Source organism: Jaculus jaculus, chromosome 3 (genome assembly GCF_020740685.1).
Source record: "Jaculus jaculus isolate mJacJac1 chromosome 3, mJacJac1.mat.Y.cur, whole genome shotgun sequence".
Lineage (NCBI taxonomy): Eukaryota > Metazoa > Chordata > Mammalia > Rodentia > Dipodidae > Jaculus > Jaculus jaculus.
The window spans coordinates 101389844-101396833 of record NC_059104.1 but is presented as its reverse complement, the minus strand read 5'-3'; positions in this window follow the sequence as shown (position 1 = coordinate 101396833).

Genomic DNA, 6990 nt, shown 5'->3' with positions numbered 1-6990 from the left:
CATGTAATAGAGATAGCAAACCAGCTTGTCTTTTCCTTATTACATTGTATTTCATTATAAAAAAAAAAAATTGGGCTGGAGAGATGGCTTAGCGGTTAAGCGCTTGCCTGTGAAGCCTAAGGACCCCAGTTCGAGGCTCGATTCCCCAGGACCCACATTAGCCAGATGCACAAGGGGGCACACACATCTGGAGTTCGTTTGCAGTGGCTGGAGGCCCTGGTGTGCCCATTCTCTCTCTCTGTAGCTCTTAAATAAATAAATAAATAAAAAGACACTTTAGGGAAAGGCTTAAAATAAAATTATGAGCTACGGGCTGGAGAGATGGCTTAGCGGTTAAGGCACTTACCTGCAAAGCCTAAGAACCCAGGTTCAATTCTCCAGGTCCCAAGTAAGCCAAATGCACATGGTGGCACATGCATCTGGAGTTTGTTTGCAGTGGAGATGCCCCAGCATACCCATTCTCTCTCTCTCCCTCTCTCTGTCTCTAATAATAAAAATAAATAAAAATTAAAAAAAATATATGAGCTGGGGCCTGGAGAGATGGCTTAGAGGTCAAGGTGCTTGCCTGCAAAGCCAAAGAACCTTGGTTCAATTCCTCAGGATCCATCTAAGCCAGATGCACAAGGTAGCAAATGCATCTGGAGGTTGTTTACAGTGGCTGGAGGCCCTGGCATGCCCATTCTGTCTCTCTTCCTCTGCCTCATTCTCTCCCTCAAATAAATAAATAAATATAAAGAAAAATGGGCTGGGTATGGTGGCACACAACTTTAATTCCAGCGCTTGGAAGTTAGATGTAGGAGGATCGCTATGAGTTCAAGGTCAGCCTGATACTATGTAGTGAATTCCAGGTCAGCCTGGGTTAGAATGAGACCCTACCTCAAAAAAACAAAAGAAAAAAATCATGAAATTTTATACTTTAAATTAATACAATTTAATGCTTGTTGATGATACTTTATTAAGGCTATTTTAAGATTTTTATTTATTTACTTATTAGAGACAGAGAAAGGGAGAAAGAGAGAGAATGGGCAAACCAAGGTCTCTAGCCACTGCAAACAAACTCCAGACGCATGCGCCCCCTTATGCATTTGGCTAACGTGGGACCTCAGGAATTGAACCAGGGTCCTTAGGCTTCACAGACATGAGCCTTAACCGCTAAGCCATCTCTCCAGCCCCCTATTAAGACTATTTTAAAAGATGACTATTTCAATTATTCTCTAATAGGCTTTGTTTATATATTATCTAGTGTCTGAATTATAACTAAAATATATTTTCACTATGATTTATGCTTTTCTATTAAAGATTATAATAATCTCTAAAAAAATCAAAATTAAACAATGCAATGATCCTCTAAGAAAGGCATGAACTCAGCCAGTTCTCCAACTAAAACTGCATGGCCACTTCACATGTCATCAGGAGGCATATTCACAAAGTAGTTCAGGAAGAAATCCAAAGCTTACGGAGTATTAAGATACTTAGAGTTTTCCCCAACAGTTTCCAACTGGCCTCTATATCATTTCCAGAGAAATGCTGCTGGAGCTGCATGTAGGGCTGCAGAGACTCTTCTCCAGGGTTCCCCAGGGCTGACTGCTCCACACTTGGGTGTACCAGGCCAGAATGTTCCAGTTCTGGCTGCTCCAAGCATGGTTGTTCAGGTCTGGTTGCTCCACACTGGAAGGTTTCCAGATGGTTTCATCAGAACCCCTGGGAGATAGTTGGAATGGAGGCCTGGATAGTCTATAGATGTTGAGCCCTTCTGAGTCACACTACTGCTGGTCTTTGACCAGTTGTTTTTCTGCCATCACTTATATTTCATATTTCATTCGTTGGTTTTGGAACCAGGTTTTAACCTGTTTGTAGCTCCAGCTCATAATTTTTAATGTCTGTACTCTCTTCTCTCTCTCTCTCTCTTTTTTTTTTTTTTTTTTTGGTTTTTTAAGGTAGGGTCTCACTCTAGCCCAGGCTGACCTGGAATTCACTATGGAGTCTCAGGGTGGCCTTGAACTCATGGCAATCTCCTACCTCTGCCTCCCGAGTGCTGGGATCAAAGGCTAACATCTGTACTCTTAAAGTTATTGCCATAGTCAAAAGCACCCCTCCAAAAGTTTCTTCAAGGCTATTGCTAATCCTTCCAAGCCACTCACTGTTTTCCAGTTCCCAAAACCCACAGATCTGTGTTCTACACTGTAGACGGGTTTGCTGCTTCTGGAGTTTGATGTAAGTGAAATGGTAGTGTATGTCCCCCGTGTCTTTCCTCCAAGTACTTATTTTGTGAGTCACCCACAGGGTTGCAAGCATTAGCACATCACCCCTTTGTATTGCTAAGTCATGTTCCATTGTGGATATGCCATGATTTATCCCTTCCCTTCAGATGGCTGTTTGGGTTCTTTCCAGTTTTTGGATATTACAAATAAAGATGCTGTGTTATCTATCCATCAACAAGTGTCTGTGTAGACACACGCTTTTCTTTCTTTTGGGAAAATACCTAGGAATGGAATGGATGGGTCATTTGGTAAATAATTAACATTTCAAGAAATTGCTGAACTGCTGTCCTTTGGGAAGTTACTGCTCCATATTTCATTCCCACCACTTACATAAGAGCTTTGCAATCACCCCACAATTTTGCCAGTCATTAGTATGTGGTTAGTTTCTAGAATCTTAGACATGAGTGAGTGCACAGTGGGAACTTATTATAGTTTCAGTTCATGTTTCCCTGATGCAAATGACAAATGACGTGGATGATTGTGGTCATATATGGCACCTGTAGACTTCTTTGGTGAAGTACCTGTTCAGATGTTTTGTTTATTTAAAAAATTGGGTTCTAGCCACGCATGGTGGCATATGCCTTTAATCCCAGCACTCGGGGGGCAGAGGTAGGATCACTGTGAGCTCAAGGCCACCCTGAGACTACACAGTGAATTCTAGGTCAGCCTGGGCTAGAGTGAGACCCTACCTTGAAGCCCTCCCTCCAAAAAACTTGGGTTGTAGAGCTGGAGAGATGTCCAAACATTAAAAAACATTAAAACTGGGGCTGGAGAGATGGCTTAGCAGTTAAGCGCTTGCCTGTGAAGCCTAAGGACCCCGGTTCGAGGCTTGATTCCCCAGGACCCACGTTAGCCAGATGCACAAGGGGGCGCATGCATCTGGAATTCGTCTGCAGTGGCTGGAAGCCCTGGCGCGCCCATTCTCTCTCTCTCTCTCTCTCTGCCTCGTTCTTTGTCTGTCACTCTCAAATAAATAAATAAAATAAAAACAATATATATATATATATATTTTTTTTTAAAAAAAAACATTAAAACTTACAGTGTAAGCATGAGGTCCAAGAGACTGCTTGTGTTTGGGCCTCTCAACACTCACAATAAATAAATAAATAAATAAGATAAAGACAAGCTCTGGGATCAGTAAGAGACTTCTGCTCAATAACAGGTAGAGGAATGATGGAGCAGGAAACCCAACACTCTCCTGGCCACTGAGTGTTAATGGGATGCCACATGAGACACACTCACACGAGTTCTGTATTATCCTGGGTTCTCCAGACAGAGAATCAATTGGAGGGAGGGGCAAAGGGGGGAAGGAGAGACTGATTTTAAGGAATTGGTTCATGTGACTGTAGAGGTTGGCAAGTCTAAAATCTGCAGGATGAAAGGGTGGTCTGGCTGAGTCAGGAGCTGGTACAAAGGTTATTTTCTTCTTCCTTGGGGGACTCACACATTGGAGGTCTTCAGCATCCTGGTGCGGCTCACCCAGATTGCAGGGAGTAATCTGCTGTATTGAAAGTCTACTGATCTCAATCCCACATAAAAGAACCTTCAGTGTAATATGTAGACATGATGCTTGAACAAAATCTGAGAATTGTGACTGAGCCACTATTGAAGTTTCAATGTTTTTCTATGTGTGTATGTACGAAGTGTGCATAGCTATGGGTGTGTACGTGTTACATCGTGCATGTGGAGCTCAGGGGATGGTCCTGGGTGTGGGTGGTCACCGTCCACCTTGTTTGAAGTGGTCTCTCTTGTTCTCCACTGTGAACCCCAGGCTGTCTGGCCCATGAGCTTCCATAGAGTCTCCTGTCTCTGCCTCCCTCCTCACTGTCGTCACGCTGGGATCTCAGCTGCTCACTACAGTGTCCGCCTTTATGTGGGTTCTGGGGGATTTGAACTCATGTCTTTTTGAGCCCACCGAGCCATCTCTGTAATCCTCTTACTGCATTTGAGAATTTCTGTTATATTCTGGATTCATGACTGACAGGTATTTTCTCCAAGTCCTGCTTACATTTTTATTCTACTAATAGTGCTTTAAAAAGAGAATTTAATTATCATAAAGATCAAATTTTAAATTAGTCACTTATTTTTAACATATTTGTTTTTATTTATTTACTTGAGAAAGATTGAGAGAGAGAGAAAGAATGCTCACACCAGGGCCTCCAGCTGTTGCAAAGTGAACTCCCGATACCTGCGCCACCTTATGCATCTGGCTTATGTGGGTCCTGGTGAATCAAACCTGGGCCCTTTGGGTTTGCCGGCAAATGCCTTAACCGCTAAGCCATTTCTCTATCCCCTTAATCACTTGTTTTTATGTGTGTGTGTTTATGTGTGGGGGCACCCATGCATGTACAGGTACAGGTGAAGCTCCTCTCAAGTGCCACCAGTCTTTTTTAAATTTTTTTTTTATTTATTTGCAAGCAGAGAGAGAGATAGAAAAGACACAGAGAGAATGGGTGTGCCAAGGGCTGCTAGCTACTGTAAACAAATTCCAGATGTGTGTGCCACTTTGTGCATCTGGCTTTACCTGGGTACTGGAGTACTGAACCCGAGTCATTAAGGCTTTGCAGGCAAGTGCCTTAACCATTAAGCCATCTCTCCAGGTCCAGCAATCTTTTCTTTTAAAATTTACTTATTAGAGAGAGACAGAGAGAGAGAGAGAGAGAGAGAGAGAGAGAGAGAGAGAGAAAATGGGTGCTCCAGGGCTTCTAGCCACCACAAATGAACTCCAGACACATGCGCCACCATGTGCATCTGGCTTACATGGGACCTGGAGAATTGAACTTGGGTCCTTAAGCTTCTCAGGCAAGCACCTTAACCACTAAGCAATCTCTCCAGCCCCAGCAATCTTTTTTTGAGATAGGATCTCTCATTAGCCTGGAACTCACAATCAGTCTAGAGTGGCCAAAAGTGATCTAGGGGATCCACCAGTCTCTACCTTCCCAGCACTGAGATGACAAGGGATTACAAGTATGTGCCACCACACCCAACCTTCTTATGTTGGTTCTGAGGATCTGAACTCAGGTCCGCATGCTTGTGAAGCAAACCCTCCCCAGTCCCATGAACAGCATTTTTTTTTCTCTCCTATGGACCCTGCTTTTAGTGTTATATATTATTAATCTTTGCTTAGCCAAGAGCATAAAGATTTTATTCCTTGTTCTCCTCTAGAGGCTCTCTACAGTTGTACGTTTTGCTCCAGTCTGTGGTTCATTTTGAATTAATTTTTGTGTATGATATGAGAACAAATTAAGTTTACTATGGGGATATGGATATTCAATTGTTCCAACACCGTTTGTTAGAAAAACTAGTAGTGTTTTAGACTGTGCAGGACTCTCCCAAGGATCTGAGTGCAATTACTCATGCCCCTTCATTTAGAGACCATAGATCTTGTGAATGTCAAGGGAGCATTTTTCAAAATTGATTTTATTAGTCAAAAGTAAACTCATGATTTGGACCATAACACATTGCAAATTAATAATTAAGTATAAATGAAAGCAGAATGCACTGAACAGCCCTGGGTTCTGATCTGGCTTGAATATGATGGAGAAAGACGAAAGCCTGGGCTCAGAGCTGCTGCTGCTATTAAACCCCCGTTTCTTGGTCTTGAGCCTCAGCTTTCCTTCTCCAAACTTGTTAGTGAGCAGTGCTGCCTTGGTAAGTGCTTCATATAGTGACCCGTCTCTATGACATCTTTTCTAAGTCATTTGAGCATGATACTTTTGAGGAAAAATGTTCTCAGCCACAGAGACAATAGAACAAAAGCATAAAAACCCAAAATGAAACAAATTAAAAAAAAAAAACAAAACGGCTGGAGAGATGGCTTAGCGGTTAAGCACTTGCCTGTGAAACCTAAGGACCCCGGTTCGAGGCTCGGTCCCCCAGGTCCCACGTTAGCCAGATGCACAAGGGGGCGCACGTGTCTGGAGTTCGTTTGCAGAGGCTGGAAGCCCTGGCGCGCCCATTCGCTCTCTCTCCCTCTATCTCTCTTTCTCTCTGTGTCTATCACTCTCAAATAAATAAATAAACAAAAAATATTTTTAAAACACCCAAAACAAATGATACTCCCCACCCTAAACAGTAGCAGCAGCATACCTTGTCTTTCTGCTTTGTCAAAACAAGGGAAAACTCCCACTTTTTGGTCTCAGCCTTACTTTTGGTTCTTTTCTGCTTGTTCGAAGCCAGGTTTTCACTTTGTAGCCCAAGGTAGCCTGATACAGTTATTCTCCTGCCTTGGCTTCCTGAGTGCTGGAGCTACAGGAATAAGTCCACATACCCAGCTTCTCGCGTTGGTTCTGTGTGTGTGGTGTGTTTTCATATCTGTGTGTAAACGTGTGTGTGCACGGGTGTAGAAGATAGAGGACGACACTGGTGTTATCCTCAGGAATGCCATCCACGGCATATTTTTTTAAGAAACTAGTTTTTTTTTAATTAATTGATTTATTTATTTGAGAGATAGTGTGGGAAGGAGAGAATGGGCACGCCAGGGCCTCCAGCCACTGCAAATGAACTCCAGAAGCATGTGCCACCTTGTATATCTGGCTTATGTGGGTCCTGGGGAATTGAACGTGGGTCCTTTGGTTTTGCAGGTAAGTGCCTTAACTGCTAAGCCATCCCTCTAGCCCCATGTCTTTAAAAAAATATTTATTCATTTTCAGAGAGAGAGAGAGAGAGAGAGAGAGAGAGCATGAGAGAAGCAGATAGAGAAATGGCATACTAGGTCCTCCAGCCTTGC